Source organism: Thermobia domestica, chromosome 8 (genome assembly GCF_964235325.1).
Source record: "Thermobia domestica chromosome 8, izTheDome1.hap1.1, whole genome shotgun sequence".
In the NCBI taxonomy this organism is placed as follows: domain Eukaryota; kingdom Metazoa; phylum Arthropoda; class Insecta; order Zygentoma; family Lepismatidae; genus Thermobia; species Thermobia domestica.
Window position 1 is genome coordinate 273,136,219 of NC_137461.1, and position 20,171 is coordinate 273,156,389.

General features: G+C 37.2%; 1 protein-coding gene and 1 pseudogene across 1 annotated transcript in view; both read left to right on the forward strand.

Annotated features, from left to right (window-relative positions):
• LOC145693635 (uncharacterized) overlaps positions 1-20,171 on the forward strand; it is a 1,111,198-nt gene that overhangs the window by 962,686 nt on the left and 128,341 nt on the right. The gene's annotated exons all lie outside the window — the stretch shown is intronic.
• LOC145692020 (putative monothiol glutaredoxin ycf64-like pseudogene) lies at positions 14,922-15,489 on the forward strand (annotated as a pseudogene).

Sequence of the window (20,171 nt, forward strand, 5' to 3'; positions counted from 1 at the left end):
GCAGCGACTATCTTTCCTCTTCATTAAGATGGTAATTAGCGATGATGAGACGGAGGAAGGGTAAATATCATCAAATTTATTACACACGAGCCAGCCATTTTAGAAAACGACGTCAGTTTTCGCCTCGTCTCCTACCCGTATACGTATAGTAACACTTGGTAGTTCTATATATATATATAAAGAATAATGTTCGCAATACAATACGGAGCAAGAATTGAATCACGGTATATAAAAAAAAAGTCAAGAAAAGTGTTATCCTTCACAGAGGAGAATATTGTTCTATTGCACAGAAAACGAAAGTAATTGTCGAAGTGTCTTTAAATAGAAATTAATACTGACACATCAAATCTTGCTCAGTACCATGCTGATCAGGGGCGCATCAAGGTGAGGGTCTACCAGGTCCAGATCTCCCCCCAAAAGCTTCCTAACTTGACATATATTTGTACATTTTCTTAATTAAAAAAAATTAAGCCGACATGGTTAATGTAGACTAAAAATTTGACCTTACTCATCATCTGTACTATTTCCTTGCTGAAAAACAATCTTAGTTTTATAATTTTTTTGTGAGAATATATGTGGTAGTACGTTAAAAATTACTTTTCTTTTTTGTAGAATAACACTTGTCCAATATACTACATAAACATTGTGTTTTCTATTATTGCCCTCCCCTCTTAAACTTTGACCTCCACCCAACAAAAATTTCTAGGTGCACGCTTGATACTAATTGTAGTACAGTAGAGTACCGAAAACTTGGCCTAATGTAAACCTAAGGGCAGCTGAGTTTGTAAAAATTCCGGATTATTCGGGAATGGGGTCAAAAAAGAATAAGTACGAGTGTTTTCTTAGAAAATACAATACTCTACTAGTAGGTATTGGTTACTTGAGAATACAACAAAGAATAAACTGCGTAACTTCCCTTAAACAAAGGAAAAGTACGTATTTTCTGAAGGCATAGAGCCTTTACTATTCACGAAAACGAAAATTAATGAATACAAACTGTACAGTGAATTACCTGATAAAAGGTCAGAAAAATACTCGGCAAAGACCTTGAACGGGTCTGTGCGCGGTTTTTTCTTCGCCCTGCCAGGGTGTTGAGTTCTCCGGACTGCCGGTTTATCGAGTGCCGTGTTTTAGCAACTATACTGTACTCTATTATTAGAAAATCTATTTGTGTCACTCTTAGGAGTATTGTATCAGCCTCTACTGTATTCTATCATTAGAAAATCCATTTGTGTCACTCTTAGGAGTATTGTGTCAGCTTCTACTGTATTCTATCATTAGAAATTCCATTTGTGTCACTCTTAGGAGTATTGTATCAGCCTCTACTGTATTCTATCATTAGAAATTTCATTTATGTCACTCTTAGGAGTATTGTGTCAGCCTCTACTGTATTCTATCATTAGAAATTCCATTTGTGTCACTCTTAGGAGTATTGTATCAGCCTCTACTGTATTCTATCATTAGAAATTCCATTTGTGTCACTCTTAGGAGTATTGTGTCAGCCTCTACTGTATTCTATCATTAGAAATTCCATTTATGTCACTCTTAGGAGTATTGTGTCAGCCTCTACTGTATTCTATCATTAGAAATTCCATTTATGTCACTCTTAGGAGTATTGTGTCAGCCTCTACTGTATTCTATCATTAGAAATTTCATTTATGTCACTCTTAGGAGTATTGCGTCAGTCTCTACTGTATTCTATCATTAGAAATTTCATTTATATCACTGTTAGGAGTATTGTGTCAGCCTCTACGGTATTCTATCATTAGAAATTCCATTTGTGTCACTCTTAGGAGTATTGCGTCAGTCTCTACTGTATTCTATCATTAGAAATTTCATTTATGTCACTCTTAGGAGTATTGTGTCAGCCTCTACTGTATTCTATCATTAGAAATTCCATTTGTGTCACTCTTAGGAGTATTGCGTCAGTCTCTACTGTATTCTATCATTAGAAATTCCATTTGTGTCACTCTTAGGAGTATTGCGTCAGTCTCTACTGTATTCTATCATTAGAAATTTCATTTATGTCACTCTTAGGAGTATTGCGTCAGTCTCTACTGTATTCTATCATTAGAAATTTCATTTATGTCACTCTTAGGAGTATTGCGTCAGTCTCTACTGTATTCTGTCATTAGAAATTTCATTTATGTCACTCTTAAGAGTATTGTATCAGCCTCTACTGTATTCTATCATTAGAAATTCCATTTATGTCACTCTTAGGAGTATTGTGTCAGTCTCTACTGTATTCTATCATTAGGTAAATTCCATTTATGTCACTCTTAGGAGTATTGCGTCAGTCTCTACTGTATTCTATCATTAGAAATTCCATTTATGTCACTCTTAGGAGTATTGTGTCAGTCTCTACTGTATTCTATCATTAGAAATTCCATTTATGTCACTCTTAGGAGTATTGTGTCAGCCTCTACTGTATTCTATCATTAGAAATTCCATTTATGTCACTCTTAGGAGTATTGTATCAGCCTCTACTGTATTCTATCATTAGAAATTCCATTTGTGTCACTCTTAAGAGTATTGTATCAGCCTCTACTGTATTCTATCATTAGAAATTTCATTTATGTCACTCTTAGGAGTATTGTATCAGCATCCACTGTATTCTATCATTAGAAATTCCATTTATGTCACTCTTAGGAGTATTGTATCAGCATCTACTGTATTCTATCATTAGAAATTCCATTTATGTCACTCTTAGGAGTATTGTATCAGCATCTACTGTATTCTATCATTAGAAATTCCATTTATGTCACTCTCAGGAGTATTGTGTCAGCCTCTACTGTATTCTATCATTAGAAATTCCATTTATGTCACTCTTAAGAGTATTGTGTCAGCCTCTAGTGTATTCTGTCATTAGAAATTTCATTTATATCACTCTTAGGAGTATTGTATCAGCCTCTACTGTATTCTATCATTAGAAATTCCATTTATGTCACTCTTAGGAGTATTGTATCAGTCTCTACTGTATTCTATCATTAGAAATTTCATTTATATCACTCTTAGGAGTATTGTGTCAGCCTCTACTGTATTCTATCATTAGAAATTCCATTTATATCACTCTTAGGAGTATTGTATCAGCCTCTACTGTATTCTATCATTAGAAATTTCATTTATGTCACTCTCAGGAGTATTGTGTCAGACTCTACTGTATTCTATCATTAGAAATTCCATTTATGTCACTCTTAAGAGTATTGTATGAGCCTCTACTGTATTCTATCATTAGAAATTCCATTTGTGTCACTCTTAAGAGTATTGTATGAGCCTCTACTGTATTCTATCATTAGAAATTCCATTTATATCACTCTTAGGAGTATTGTATCAGCCTCTACTGTATTCTATCATTAGAAATTTCATTTATGTCACTCTCAGGAGTATTGTGTCAGCCTCTACTGTATTCTATCATTAGAAATTCCATTTATGTCACTCTTAAGAGTATTGCGTCAGCCTCTACTGTATTCTATCATTAGAAATTCCATTTATGTCACTCTTAGGAGTATTGTATCAGCCTCTACTGTATTCTATCATTAGAAATTCCATTTATGTCACTCTTAGGAGTATTGTGTCAGCCTCTACTGTATTCTATCATTAGAAATTCCATTTATGTCACTCTTAGGAGTATTGTGTCAGCCTCTACTGTATTCTATCATTAGAAATTCCATTTATGTCACTCTTAGGAGTATTGTGTCAGCCTCTACTGTATTCTATCATTAGAAATTCCATTTATGTCACTCTTAGGAGTATTGTGTCAGCCTCTACTGTATTCTATCATTAGAAATTCCATTTATGTCACTCTTAGGAGTATTGTGTCAGCCTCTACTGTATTCTGTCATTAGAAATTCCATTTATATCACTCTTAGGAGTATTGTGTCAGCCTCTACTGTATTCTATCATTAGGAATTCCATTTATGTCACTCTTAGTAGTATTGTGTCAGCCTCTACTGTATTCTATCATTAGAAATTCCATTTATGTCACTCTCAGGAGTATTGTGTCAGCCTCTACTGTATTCTATCATTAGAAATTCCATTTATGTCACTCTTAAGAGTATTGTGTCAGCCTCTAGTGTATTCTATCATTAGAAATTTCATTTATATCACTCTTAGGAGTATTGTATCAGCCTCTACTGTATTCTATCATTAGAAATTCCATTTATATCACTCTTAGGAGTATTGTATCAGCCTCTACTGTATTCTATCATTAGAAATTCCATTTATATCACTCTTAGGAGTATTGTATCAGCCTCTACTGTATTCTATCATTAGAAATTCCATTTATATCACTCTTAGGAGTATTGTATCAGCCTCTAGTGTATTCTATCATTAGAAATTCCATTTATGTCACTCTTAGGAGTATTGTATCAGCCTCTAGTGTATTCTATCATTAGAAATTCCATTTATGTCACTCTTAAGAGTATTGTATCAGCCTCTACTGTATTCTATCATTAGAAATTCCATTTGTGTCACTCTTAAGAGTATTGTATCAGCCTCTACTGTATTCTATCATTAGAAATTCCATTTACAAGGTCTGTATGATGAGTAATGAGACTCGCCGCGCCGCGGCGCGCGTGTCGCTGGAGCGGGTTTGTCGGTGATCAAGGATGTAGGGGGGGTCCGAGCAAAGCAACGCACCGCGCGTCAGTTGGCTCCGAGCCTTAGTGGAGCGCGGACAAGCCTTGGACAAAGCCCTTGTGAACATTCTTGTCACGGCGGAAAATCAACAAACATGGAGGGTTCCATCGAACAGCGTTATGCGATCAAATTTTGCGTTCGCCTGGGGAAAACGGCTACTCAGACGCTTTCTCTCATCACGGAGGCCTACAAAGAGGAAGCCCTATCCAAAGCCCAGGTGTTTCGTTGGCACAGTGCGTTCCGGAACGGCCGGGAAAGCGTTGAGGATCTGGAGAGGGCTGGACGCCCGACAACAGTGACTACGGACGAAACTGTGGCAAAAGTGAGGGATCTCCTGAACTCAGACCGTCGATTATCGTTGAGATTGATTGCTGATGAACTCGATATGAACCACACAACAGTGCACAAGATTGTGACGGAACAATTGGGAATGAGAAAAATCTGTGCGAAACTGGTGCCGCGAGTGTTGACTGACGAACAAAAGCAACGACGTGTTGATTGTTGTCAGGAACTGTTGAACCTCATGAACAGTGACCCTAACTTTGAAGATGACGTCATAACAGGTGACGAGTCGTGGGTGTTCCAGTACGACCCTGAAACGAAACGTCAAAGCGCGGAGTGGCACACTCCTGCGTCCCCGCGCCCCAAGAAGGCCAGAATGTCGAAGTCAAAGGTGAAAACAATGTTGATTGTTTTTTTTGACAATGTGGGGGTGGTCCACAAGGAGTTTGTACCCCAAGGACAAGCCGTCAACGCCGCCTTCTACAAACAAGTCCTTGAGAGACTGCACAGGAGCGTCAAGCGGAAAAGACCGGCGATCGCTAGCCGGTGGAAGTTGCATCACGACAATGCCCCTGCCCACACCGCCTTCTTAGTGACCTCCTTTTTGACCCGGATTGGGGTGGAAGTCCTTCCACAACCACCCTACAGCCCAGATGTGAGCCCGGCCGACTTCTTCCTCTTCCCGAAGCTGAAGCCACGCTTGAAAGGAACCCGTTTTGCAGACGTCACAGCCATCCAAGCAGCCGTGACCACATTTCTAAAGGACATGCCGGCTGCTGACTTCCAGGGGGCGTTTGCAGCGTGGAAACATCGATTGCAGAAGTGCATCGACGCAAGAGGAGAGTACTTCGAAAGCTTTTAAGTCCCTGTACAGATCAGATCAATAAAACAATGTTTCCAGACCTGGTCTCATTACTTATCATACAAACCCTATATCACTCTTAGGAGTATTGTATCAGCCTCTACTGTATTCTATCATTAGAAATTTCATTTATGTCACTCTCAGGAGTATTGTGTCAGCCTCTACTGTATTATATCATTAGAAATTCCATTTATATCACTCTTAGGAGTATTGTGTCAGCCTCTACTGTATTCTATCATTAGAAATTCCATTTATGTCACTCTTAGGAGTATTGTATCAGCCTCTACTGTATTCTATCATTAGAAATTCCATTTATGTCACTCTTAGGAGTATTGTATCAGCGTCTACTGTATTCTATCATTAGAAATTCCATTTATGTCACTCTTAGGAGTATTGTATCAGCCTCTACTGTATTCTATCATTAGAAATTTCATTTATGTCACTCTTAGGAGTATTGTATCAGCCTCTACTGTATTCTATCATTAGAAATTCCATTTATGTGACTCTTAGGAGTATTGTATCAGCCTCTACTGTATTCTATCATTAGAAATTCCATTTATGTCACTTTTAGGAGTATTGTATCAGCCTCTACTGTATTTTATCATTAGAAATTCAATTTGTGTCACTCTTAGGAGTATTGTATCAGCGTTAAAGGAAAATAACAATAACAAATACAATATTTAACACTGATTTTTCTATATTCATTTATTTATTTACGAACGTTTCTGATACAGATCGTAGTCCATTTTACACTGAAACAATGCAACATAAAATAAGCAAAAAGCAACAAAAGAAAGGAAGAAAAATATCCAGTACATAAATAAATAACTTTTTTTCAGTAAATTAAAACGACAAGCATATTAGCGCCCCTTAAAAAAATATTTTTCTCCATTTTCTCAAAACCACGCACGGGAATTTAAACACAAGTATTTCCTTTTGTTCAGCTGGATGTGATCTGTCGATTGACCTATCTATTATCTTTGGACAGTATTTTTACTTAAACAAAAATTCAAATTTAACAGTTAATGATAGTCAGTGGCGTATTTAGGGGGGCTTTCGGGCTTAAGCCGCCCCGAAATCTTACTTACTATAGTAAAGTATATGGAATATCTTGCAGAATTTTCACATTTTCAGGCAAAGCGCACCCCGAAAGTTAGCAAAGCCCCTCCCGAAATAAAATCATAAATACGCCACTGATGATAGTATATGTCTTTAATCATAGTACTTTTATGTTGTTACTGCCTTAATGGAGAGCTTAATTGGGAACGTGTTTAATACAACTGTTTTCTGAGCGTGGTGTTACGGCTTTGATTCTTGAAGAAGTTACTTGCCTCCGACGCAGTAGATACAAACCAAAGTGATGGTACGGATTCTATTTTACACTCCCGTATTATTCCCCCTCGGTGCTGAGAAGGCCGAAGTTCTTTATCACATACCATCGCTGCCGAAAAGAGCGAGATTCCTTCTTATATAACCTCAGTGTTAAAAAAAAAAAGCCTCGGTGCTGAAATGGCCGAGATCTCCTATCATATAACTTCGCTGCTGAAAAGGCAGACTCCCTTAATACAGGGTTCAGTCAAAAGTCCTGCAATATTTCTACAACCCAAACTGCATACGCATGTATACGCTGTGATCGACCGTGAATAAAAATCAAATTACCCAAGAAATGGCGTGGCAAGCGAATTATTTTAACACTGAAGCCGCACTCCGTCAGTATCTTACGTCAGTTTTTAGTATGAGTGACAATGAGTACACAACAACTCTGACACGTAAACTGTTATTTTATTAAATTTGGAATCAGACACCACGCTCTGGCATCAACATTTCTCATGCGAAATGAAAAAGTACAAGGAACCATACCACAGCAACTCGTTCATTTCAGATATTTCGTGCAGATTGTAAAGAGGACGAAGGTTACGTAAGTTTCGGTTGCCCCAGGTTGAGAGATTCTGAGGTCATACGACATTCCATTGAGAAAACCCCATTCAATATCAGACGACGATTTGTCAAACCAATTCGGCATGCCCCACCCAACTATAATGCTTCATGTTTACGAACTCGAAAGAAACATCAGCGCCTGCTGCATTGTGCTGTCCCAGCTCAGATCCAAAGGAGACTTGAAATATGCCGATAACTGCTGCAAATTCCTCGTGATTTGTGTTTCCCGAAAAGAATTGTCATATGCGACAAAAAATGGGTGTATTCTAGAAATCCGAATGTGCAAAAACAGTGGTTGAGCAAGCGCCAACTTCCAGAACTGTCGTATCATCAATGCTGATCTTTATTCCGAACAGCTCGAGTGTATGTATCCTGCACTATGCCAAAAAATATCCTGCATTGGTGAACAGAATGTACACCCTGCTGCAACAGAATAACACATAAATACACTAATCTAAAAAAAATGTACCAGAAAAAGATGATCTTGATTATATCCAATGATGCAACATTTGGCATATAGTCCTGACCTTACCACTTCGAATTAATACCTGTTCCGGTTCATGGCAAACTTCCTGGAATCACGATGCTTCATCAACCAACAGGAAGTGGAAACAGCAGTGACCGACTTTTTTGCTCTTACTATTTAGCCTCGGTGCTAAAGAGGCCGAGCTCCCTTATTATGTAACTTCGGTGCTAAAAAGGCCAGTCCTTTATTATATAGCGTTTGTATTGAAAATGCGAGGTCCCTTATTATGAAACATCGGTGCTAAAAGGCCAAAATTCCATATTACGGTGGACTCTTTTTAATTCGAAGTCCAAGGGGACACGAAAAAACTTCGAATTATCCAAAATTCGAATTATCCAACAACATTCATTTTCACATATATAACAACAAACAAACCAAAGTACTGTACATCAAAAACATATTTGTATGGTGTAGACTTTACCTTTAAAACAGCTTATTATTTGCGTGATCGAGTACCGCAAACTAACAAACGACATTGACTCCACATGATTCAAACTACGTTTACAATGGAAGATATATTTACGTACAACACTACAACATAGATTGAATACCCCAAACAATTAAACACCAGTAACAATTTGAATATTCTGTTCTCACTTCTAAGAAGTAGTAAACCGAATTTGCTTAAATTTGATTGTTTTTCTACGGTCAATAAATCTTGAATTTCATGATTACGTGGAATACGATATTAATAACATTTAGTTGACTTTATCAATAATTCATCTTAAATTTTCAACCAATTCTGAAACAAGATGAGATTGGCACACGTTCTCTATCTTTACTTCTTCCCCATCTCACCATCATCTTTATCATTACATAGATTTTTTTATTTATCTTTTGTATTACTCTTACCTATGGCTGCATCTGGATAACTGAAAACACGTTGAAACTGTATTTCTCTGTTTCTCTGTTTGTCCAACATTAAAAATTTTGAACTCTATTTACTTCGAATTACCCAAAACATAAGTTCAAAAGTTCGAATTATCCACGTTTTTTTTTACTATTGTTTTCAATACAGTTTTCAAGGGGAATGCACTTCTGTTCGAATTATCCAATATTTCGAATTATCCTAGTTCGAATTAACGAGACTCCACTGTATATAGCCTTGGCGTTGAAAAGGTCGAAGTTCCTTATAATAGCCTCAGTATTGAAGAGGCCGAGATGACTTACTATATAGCCTCGGTGCTGAAAAGCCCAAAGTCCCTTATTATATAGGCTCGGTGCTGAAAATATCAAGGTTCCTTATTACACAGCCTCAGTGGTGAAAAGGCTAAGGTTCTTTACTACGTAACCTTAATGCTGAAAAGGCTAAGGTTTCTTATTTTGTACCATACTCCAATCATCCAACGATCTCTGGAGTATTAGATACTATTAATATTTTAAGTTAGTGAACTGGCTGTAATCTTGTATTCTGGTGTCTCTTCCCGAATAGCTAACACGCCAGTCCATTTTGTGGATATTTTAAGCTGACGTTAAAAGCATTTATACGTGGAGGGAAAAAACTTAGAAGATAAAGCATATTATCGAAGAAGAGTGCATCTGCTTTCATCTTATAGTGCATTTGAACACAACTACTTAAAGAGATGACGAGGAGAGGGGGAAGGGGACCGAGATTGAAAGATACCTTTCTCTCGTTGAAAAGTGTTTGAAAACTTTCCTGAGTGATAAATGTGGGAAAAGGATGTCTTCAGAGCTGAGAAGATTGCCCTGACTTCTTCACTTCTTTTAGTTTGTGTGTTGGGAATCTCACCTCTGTATGACAGCTTCCTTCTTTCCCTCTCTTTTTTTTCCTCTTGGAAGAAGAGAACTTTTCTGAAAGTTAAGATATCTTCTCTTTTTTATTTTATGTTGTGTCTTTTCTTTCTTAACTTCGTTCTATCTATTCTTAATTGCCGAAGCTTTCTTCCTTGGCTAGATATAAACTTGAAAACTGACAATATGTCTTAAAAAGGTGGGTAAAGTGGTTTCCTCTTTGGTTGGAGAGATACTTTCTTATAAATGGGCAAAGACACAAATAGCTAATATTTTTTTTTCTAAAACTTTGCTGTCCATCAGAGTTGAATGACCTAATAATGTTCGTCTTCAGAACATCCAGTCTTAGTCTCAATTACCAGCGCTTTCTCAATAAAGAATTTCACAGACCAGAAGCAGAGTACGTCAGTTTCTAGCAGTCATTTTCAACTTGTCGTCTTATGACGTCAGAAGATGTCTTTCCTCTCGGAGCAGAAAGACAATAAGAGGCACGTTGGGAAAGGGGTGAGGCAGAAAAAATGAGTGTAGAGAAGTGTTGATAGTGTACGACTAGTTATAGGAGAAAATTATATAATTTGTTTACGAGTACTCACAAAAAGATGTAAAATTTGTTGACATTATACTAGTACTCATAAGAGAAAGGTGAAGAGATATTGGCAGTATATGATTAGTCATAGGAGAAAGGTGAAGAGAAGTATTGGCAGAATATGAGTAGTCATAGGAGAGAGATGGAGAGAAATATTGGCAGTATATGAATATTCATAGGAGGAAGGTGAAGAGGAGTATTGGCAGTATATGAGTATTTATAGGAGAAAGGTGAAGACAAGTATTGGCAGTAATGAGTAGTCACAGGAGAAAGGTAAAGACAAGTGCCACCGCGGCCCCAGCACATATTTGAGCTCATTTCCTTAACTACTGCGCAATGAAACGTCACATATTATAAATATTGTACTATAAGATAGAGATATATTTCAGCTACAACACAAGACACTGATTCATTTGGTTGTGTCTTTTTATGTCGAAAAAAGCAACAAATAAAAGAAAATATTTGATTCGTTTTACAATGAGCACACAAGATGGCACTTGCTGTTAGATCTTACTAGAACGGCTCAGTTTTATGTAATGTTTATTTGTATGTGTAAAGTAATTTAAAGTAACGAACTTATTACGATATAAATATATTATTTGACCGTTCTTCGTGTTATGTTTCAATTTTATTTAAATATCAATCTACATTTAAGGAAATAATTTTGAGAAGAAACTTGCCCAGAACGCCATAATGCGTTGCTGCCAAAATTGGACGTCCATTGTGGTAGTCACAATAAGAAAATATCTGGATTCTAGAGTTGTAGTTCAAGAAGCGGAACTTAGCCGTGAATTGTGGTAAGGGTCGATAACTAATTTCTCCAGTAAGTATTATAGCAGAATTCCTTTATTATCTGGCATCACTAAACACTCGACACTATCTGACAACGCCGCACTATTCAAGCAGCGTTTAGCATAGCACCGGAAACATCTAGTGATCCACCTTAACTAGGGTGGCCAAATCGTCAACTAGAAAAAACGGGACACCTTTTATTTCTAGATAGATTGTAATGCGCCACTAAAATATACCTGTACCTCGCGCATTACTAGATGTTAGTGAACTACAATTTGGATTTTAATCCGTATCCCAGAATTTTAAATTTGGATTACAATTGGTTTTTGATCTGCATCTCAAGATGTTAAAATTGAAATTACAGAAAATTAACATTTTTTTTTCGAAACGAAAAAAAAATATACGTGTATTAACCACCTTGGTATTAACTAAAAGATTTAAAAGTTGGTGTGTATTATTGAAAAATATAAATTTAATTCTTCTGTACACGGAATTTGAGGATTAAAACAACTACACCAGGTAACCTAGAAATAATTAATTATAAATTTTGTGGAAAGGGAGAGAAAATAATAAAGAATGAAGTGCTAGAATAAATTTATTCCGGGGAGACTCCCTCTCCCTATCATCATCGTCCACCTAAACTTCTAGAAGAGAAATGAAATAATTAATAATATAAACTGAAGCAATAAAATTCAAAATTGATGGTGTTATAAACATTCTCATTGAATTTGGCCTATTCTACTTCTAACTGATTATGGTAAATTAACCTAACGATATATCTACAAATGATAATTCTATAATACCGTTTAAATGTTTTACAATGGGATTCGACGAACTGAAGGTTGTATATTCATAATGTTTTCTGATAATATAATATATAGAATTTTGAAAAGTATGATCCTACAGGAAGCATGATCTGAGAATCGTAATAAGATATATATGTTGCATGTTCAGTACGTATGTCATTAATTGCAGAGATGTTAATAGTAGATCATTGTGGTGGGAGTTTAGTTAACCTACGATAAAGTGAATATTATTAAATGTATAGAAGAAATGAAGATAGATAAATATTGTAAATAAGGATATAGTATACGTAAAGCCGCGTCAGTTCCCGAAGGAGCAGGGCGCTCATACTTTTAGGGATTATTCATTGAGTATCTACGAACTTACCAAGGAGGTAACAAAGCGACTTTTATTTACTTATCGACTGATATGAAAATAAAAAAGAACGTACCTTTACTTTATATCTACATGTGTAGTGCCCTTGTAGGCTTGTGTATAGCCCGCTCCCCCCAGTTCTTTGTCACCGGAACTTGAATAATCACTACTACTACTACTACTACTACTACTACTACTACTACTGCTACTGCTACTACTACTACTACTTATATCGAGAACAGAACCCAACCAACCCCTGCGGGGCTTCTAACCCGTTCCTACTACTACTATTGCTACTAACTACCACTGCTACTACTACCGCTACTTATACTAAAAGAGCTTCCTTACCGCAAGATTTACATCTTAAATCTTTATAACAAGCGATTCCGATTCATTATGAACTAGTATGAATCGTTAGAATCACTACGATTCGTTAAAAATCACTGGGGGGAGCGGGCTATACTCAATCCCCCTTGTACTTTATCTATGACTATATATGTGTGTGACTATATGTGACTATATATGTGTTACAAGACTCTTAACTGAGTTCATGTAAGTCAAAATTTAATGGTTTTTCCATCATGTAAATAAGCGTTCAATGTAAATTTTATTACAGTTTGCACTTTAGAACTGTTGCTTGATGTGGATGTATTACCAATGAATTTAAGGTACCTTTGATGACATCTTTAAGCATCGATGCGCAATATGCATACCACTTAAGTAGCAGATTACTATAAAAGAAAACACTACAATAATATTTTCGTTTCTTACGATCGATATAATAACCTTTTATTCAGATTTCAAATATTTAGTTTTAGTAACGCCATAAGGAGATATTACAGTTATATTTTAGTGACTTTCAGCGACAGGGTTGGAAGTTAATACATTACATCTGTTGAACTCAAATAGAAGTTACAAAAGAGAATATCACATAAGCGTGATAACTTTTATCCAGGAATACTACAAGATTGCTCCCCTAAATATATTTTTTAGCCTCTCCGTTCTCTCTCTCTCTGTCTCTCTTTGTATCTCTCACAAAAAGGGCAAATTTACACTTTTTTTGTTTTAAAACCTATTGAAAAGGTCGTGGAATTAATTAGATAAGTAACTATCAGAAGCTAACAAAAAAAATATATATATTTGAAAACATTACTAAAAATATATGAGCGCTCAAATCTGTCACCGACAGGATTTATAATTACTCTCAGCATCGGATCCCAACTCCTTTTATCTGCATTTTCTTACTTTTAAACATTATTTCCGTTACAACTAGTTTACTTTTTACTTTTACTTTTATAGTTCTATATCTTTGTTCTCCTTTCGTAGTGTTACATCTTACAGGAGTGTTAGTCAAATCACGGAAACGCTGAACTGTACTGATGACAGCGCCTCAATGAGCCCAAACAGAGAGTAAAAACAGGTTACATTGTTCTCCATAAGACTTTCAGCCCCTTGCACTGTTGTCTGCGGAGTGGGGAGGCCTAGGAGGGAAAACAGTGCAACTACTACATCCAATATCGCAAACGTCGTAATGACGTTGCTCAGTAATTAGACATATTCCAATATAATCACATAGCTTAGAAAAAATAATATAAATTAGGAAATTTTAGCGATTCGAAAGGTTTTTTGTACCGAATGTACGTAAATACGGGATATTTTGGCGTCCCGGGAGAATTTTTCGGGACACCGGGAATAGTAGTGAAAATACGGGACAATCCCGTTTTTACGGGACGGTTGGTCACCCTAACCTTAACACTACCCTGAACAACAATATTTCCACCCCCTCGTAAACGTAGTTGAATTTAAAGAATGGATGCAGTGTTGCCATTTGCCAATTCTCAAATTGTTATTGGTTTATTTTGGCAAGAATAGCTGTTATAAACCTCAGTGTGTGTGTTTTATAATTATTTAATGCATGTCTACAATTTATTTGCACATTCAAAAACTGCAAAAAAAAAAAATGCTTTTAAATATATCGTATATTTACCTTTATCGCAAGGACATTATCGTATATAGCATTGTCTTAAATTATCGTATATCACGATAAATCGTCGAATGGTTGGCAAGCCTGTAACTAAACTGCAATCCATCCAAACCAACGTAAGAGAAGGAAGCTAATCTACCCACACGCAGTTTTAAGATTTAAAAAAAAAAAGACGAAGCAAAATTAGAAATCCTGATCGAGGAAAAGAACACAAAGATACAAATCGGTAAAAAGTAAAATTTTGGGCAGAAATTTCCTTAAGACAAAATATTCGAATGGATTGTAGTAAGTAAAAAAAAAAGTATAAATCTTACTTTTTAAAACAAAATTGTTAATATTCTTGTACCACTTATTGTTACACCTAACAAAGGGAAAAAATAACTGATTTCCACCAAAAAATAGTTCTGCAGAACATTGTCATGGTATAGAGAATAAATATCGGGACCAAATATTTAAAATTTATAGGTGAAAGAAAATTATGCGCTCCCAATCTCAAATAATGGCTCTTTTGGCGGGAAATTTGTTACGTCAGGGTGTAACGAAACTGTGCGCCGTGAGATCGTCTAGCACTTACAACAAATCGCAAATCGACAAGATTATCAAGAAGAACAAAGTTGTTGTTTTTATGAAAGGAAGTCCAGACAGTCCGAAATGCAACTTCTGCAAAACCGTTGTGCAAATGTTAGATTTATATGGAGTCAAGTACGATATGCATGACGTCCTGCAAAATGAAGGCCTGAGAGAAAATATTAAGGAGTATTCTGATTGGCCAACTATTCCTCAAATCTACGTAGGCGGTGAATTTATTGGAGGATACGATATCTTTATGCAGCTGATCCAAAATGGTGAACTGATAGAAAGGTTTTGGAACACAGGCGTCAAGACCCCATTATTGGAAGAAATGCGTAGAGAAGTTGCACTTAACTGAAAAATTGAAAGGAGAATCTGTTTACATAGAAAAATAAAGAAAACATGTGGATTTTAATGTAAAATGCTTCTTCGCCCTGTTTTCAAGTGGACTTACCTCTGTGTTTCTGAATTTCAGTGTCTTTGTAGCATTATTCTTTTTTCTGTACGGGCTATTGAAAGTTTATTCTTTCATTAACAAAGTTAAATTAATAATGGATAAAATAAAATTAATGGATGGATAAAAATGTTTTATAATTACTTGAATTTTTTGTATAACTATATGCACACGTTAATAGAACCTATGATCTTGTAGGGGAAACTTCTGAGACGTTGCGTACTTTAAAACTAGAAGGTCCAGTTTTGTTTTTCTAACAAAAGACCCGAATTGTAGAACGTCTTAAGTCCACCGAAGTATATTTTTTCGGGAGGAACAGAAAAAAAACAGTAGGAGGCGCGGTGGCTCAGTGGTAGAGCGTTCACCTCCGGTGCTTGGGGTCCCTGGTTCGATCCCAGCTCGCCAAGTGTAGACTTTGTGGTGGACAAACACCGTGCTCGTGGGTTTTATTGGAGTTCTCCCGTTTCCTCTCACTTTCTTCATTTCACTCATCTCTCATCATCACCGTCTCCTTTAGCCTAACCGGCATAATCGTGGGACGTAAAACTTAAAGATTTCATTCTCAAAAAAACAGAGTATTGAATGCTTTTGTTTGCAAATGATTTCCTTTTCGTGGTTTATCCTACCAATTATGTTATTGTTGTTCCTCCTTGAAGTCTGAAGTGTGTAAAACAGATATATCAAAGTTATATGATTTCGACTTCTTTAATTCACCTCTGGTGCCTGGTTCGAGTTTGTGTCGGACAATATCGTATCCGTGAGTTTTCTTGGGGTACTCCCGTTTCCTCCCACTTTCTTATTCCACCAAATCTTCCATCAACATTCACTTGCCTTAAACATCCGTCTCCCTTAGCCTAAATGGCATACTTGTGAAAAAGGTTTCATTTCATTTTTCGACTTCTTTGGTTTTTCAATTTGATTCCTCCAAACAAGGATATGATCCTTCGCCTTGTAACGAATTCTTTGGTTTTCATGAATTGAATAATTCTGAATTCTCATATAATTTTCCAATATGATTCCTTCTTTCGCCAAACTAGTCAACCACTTTACCAAGAGGCCGCGGTGGGTCAGTGGTAGAGCGTTCATCTCTGGTGCATTGGGTCCAGGGTTCAAACCCTGCTCCCGCCAAGTGAACTTTGTGATGGACAAACACCGTGTGCGTGGGTTTCCTCGGGGTTCTCCCACTTTCTTCATTCCACCATTTCATTCATTTATCATCCTCACCGTCTGCTTTAGCCTAGCCGGCATAACCGTGGGACGTAAAACTCAACATTTAATTTTCATTTTTCTCCACTTTATCAAGTAAGAAGCTTTTGAAAAGTTGCTTTTTGTATGAAAGGGCGAATAAGTGTACAAAGAGGGATTGCCATTTTCGAGCTTGTTACAGTGACCGCAAAGATTCGTGAAGCTTGAGTCCTACACCAAACATAGAATTGTTTTGCTTCACGTGTGATACTTCGGAAGATTTCAATACGATTTGTAGATCTCCCTTCCGAACAGACACTTGAACAAACTTCAAACAGCAGAGAAGCATCAATAACAATGTTACCAAACTTGTTCACTAAGTCTTCAAAGAGCCATAACACAAACTGTAATAATTATTCAAATTAAATGGTAGCAATAATAAGAGCAAATATGTAAAACAACAACAAGCATAAAGAAAATGGAACTTGACAACACTGTATCGGACAACACTATCCTCAGGAGATGTTCTCGTATAGCGCGAGATAACGCTGGTAAAATATAAGTGAGGGTTGAGAACAGGAACATATCCTTGTGTTCTATTGGGTTGTGACATAGATAGATCTAGGTCAAGTTTGAAGGGTCCTTCAAGCAATATAATTCTATTATAGGTGTAGACCCTAGGCCTCACCAGTCTTTGCGATCACTATAGTTATATGCACAGAAGGAACACAGAAACAAAGAAAGATTTGATTGTTTCTAAACATGGGCAGCAGGTTCATTACATACTTCTTCGTTATATAAGGTCCTTATGCTCTGAAGTATTGCCTTTGGTTCTATCCATATCAATTCATGATCTGGGTATGCTTGTCTGCAGTTTGGTTCCGTCCTCTGGTTCCATCAACCAAATCCGCTGACTCAGTTCGTTAAACTACACTGAGTAAATTCCATCTATTTTATTCCCTTGAATAAATACGTATTTTGATTCCGCCAAAGTCAATCCGGTTCCTTTCAGAAATTCGATTCTTTCATTCCACTAAACATCCGGAATTACCGATCACTACTAGATATTAAAAAAATATACTTTATAAAATTTGCTGGTTTACACGACAGGATAATGAAAGGAGTTTGGCTCCAAGAAGTCGTATGATAAATACTTTCGTGTAAAATTGTCCTTTTATTGAGAAAAACAGCGAATTGAAGATAAATTACTACGGTTATGTTCGTGCCCATACACCGTCTTAGAAATATACTTCAATATGGTAGAGATTGGTTCATAATTTTTAGAGCTGGTATGATTTGTGGATCTCAAACTATACCGGTGTGACATACCGGCTCGTACTGGTTCGATCCCTGAAATCTACCACGAGAAACACATAGAAAACCACTATACTGTCAATTTTCTTTTTAAGGGGTTTCATGTAGACCTACCAACTGAAACTTCTTTATATTGTAAAACTTTGTCTCATATAGGATTTTTGGGTAGAGCAGTTAATAAAAAGAGCGTCCGGAGTCGACTCCCACTACCAGTTTTATTATAAAAGCTTCCACTATAAAATTATTTTCCCAAAATACTATACAAATTAATCTCTCTAGAATCAAAGGTTAGTTATAGGTGGTCTTTGACCGTAAAGGTCGCAGACAGGATCTATACAGAGCCCCGTAGCAGGCTAAGAGGAGTGAATTTAAGGAACCAACGCTCCGTAGCAAGCAGAGGCGGGTTAAATGGCCAACAGAGCCCCGAAGCAGGCTAAGCCAGTAGGATAGGCGTAGTCCCGTAGCAGACAAGAGGCCTGGGGTTAGGTTACTCCAAAAGTCCCGTAGCAGACTAGAGGAGGGTCACCAGAAAACTGGTATCGAGCTGTCTTCGTTCATCCAATTTATAGGGCCCTTTGGGTGGCGGTGGCGCTGCTGCTCCGATGTCGTCTTCTGCTCCGTGGGAGGGGCCAGAAGCCGTCGTCTGCATGTGATTATAGGTCCATCTGGTGGGAGATCCTCTTGCCGAACCACGTGGTGGTGTTTGTAAACACTGATGCGTGGAATTGTTTGTTTACAACATCACATAGGATATTACAATATATTTACCATGTCTACCTGTATGTCGGTCCGTCCGGGAGAGACAAACTCTCAAGACCTATCTGATGCATCACCATCAGTTTTCCTGAAGAGGTACAGGGTCACAAGTCAGGAATAGAGTTTGTTAATGAAAGTGATCCATCCACTGGAAATGGTAGAAACAAATCGGTTTTAACATTTCCGGTTTTAACGTAAACTACGATAGGCTCTAAAGCAAACACAGTAATAGCGGGAAACGGTTTCCTGGAATCGATTAAGCGTCTTAAATAACAACTTAATTTTCATTCTTGGGGGGCGCGGTGGCTCAATGGTAGAGCGTTCACCTCCGGTGCTTGGGGTCCCTGGTTCGATCCCAGATCAAGCGGTGTGGACTTTGTGGTGGACAAACACCGTGGTCGTGGGTTTTCTCGGGGTTCTCCCGTTTCCTCCCACTTTCTTCATTCCACCATTTCACTCATCTCTCATCATCACCGTCTCCTTTAGCCTAACCGGAACAACCGTGGGACGTAAAACTTAAAGATTTCATTTATGTTTTATTAATTTTCATTCTTAATTCTCTACTAAAACCGGAAATCCATTACAACTTCCGAAATGAAACAAAATCTTTGTTTTACGTCCCACGCTTATGCCGGCTAGGCTAAAGGAGACGGTGATGATGAGAAATGAATGAAACGGTGAAATGGGGAAAATGGGAGGGAACGGGAGAACACCGAGAAAATTCTCGCACACGGTGTTTGTCCACCACGATGTTCACTTGGAGCGAGCTGAGATCGAACCAAGGGCCCTATGCACCAGAGATGAACGCTCTACCACTGAATCACCGCGACCCCTATTACACTTCTGGTTTCATTGTAGATCTACATAGTGAAAAAACAACAAGAGATAACGAGAAGTAGTTTTCTTGGAATCTGTTTAGCGTTCTAAGAATAGGTACCACCTTCTATCTCAGTGGTTCTCAACCTAATTCCTATCACGACCCCTATTTTATCACATCCTCTTGCCAGTGTCCCTCTTGCAATTTCTGGTTTGTCATAAGGTTGTGTGGGATTTTTAATATACCTCACTATAGGACAAGTTCGGCTGAACAGAGGAGAAGAATATCCTGGTCTGGTATCTGTTGCTTTCAAAGTAATAATTCCATTTGCTACATCATACCTGTGCGACAGTTTTTTTTCTTCCATGATAAGCATTCAAACAAAGACAAGAAATCGCTTATCAGTTGAAAATGATCTAATAATGTGCGTCACGAAGATTCAACTAGACATTGCCGCACTAGTGAAATCACACCATGTTCAGGTATCTCATCAGCTTTCAATTTTAATTGTATTTCAATATGCAGGTTTTGTTGCATTTGTATTTTTCTGGTATTTC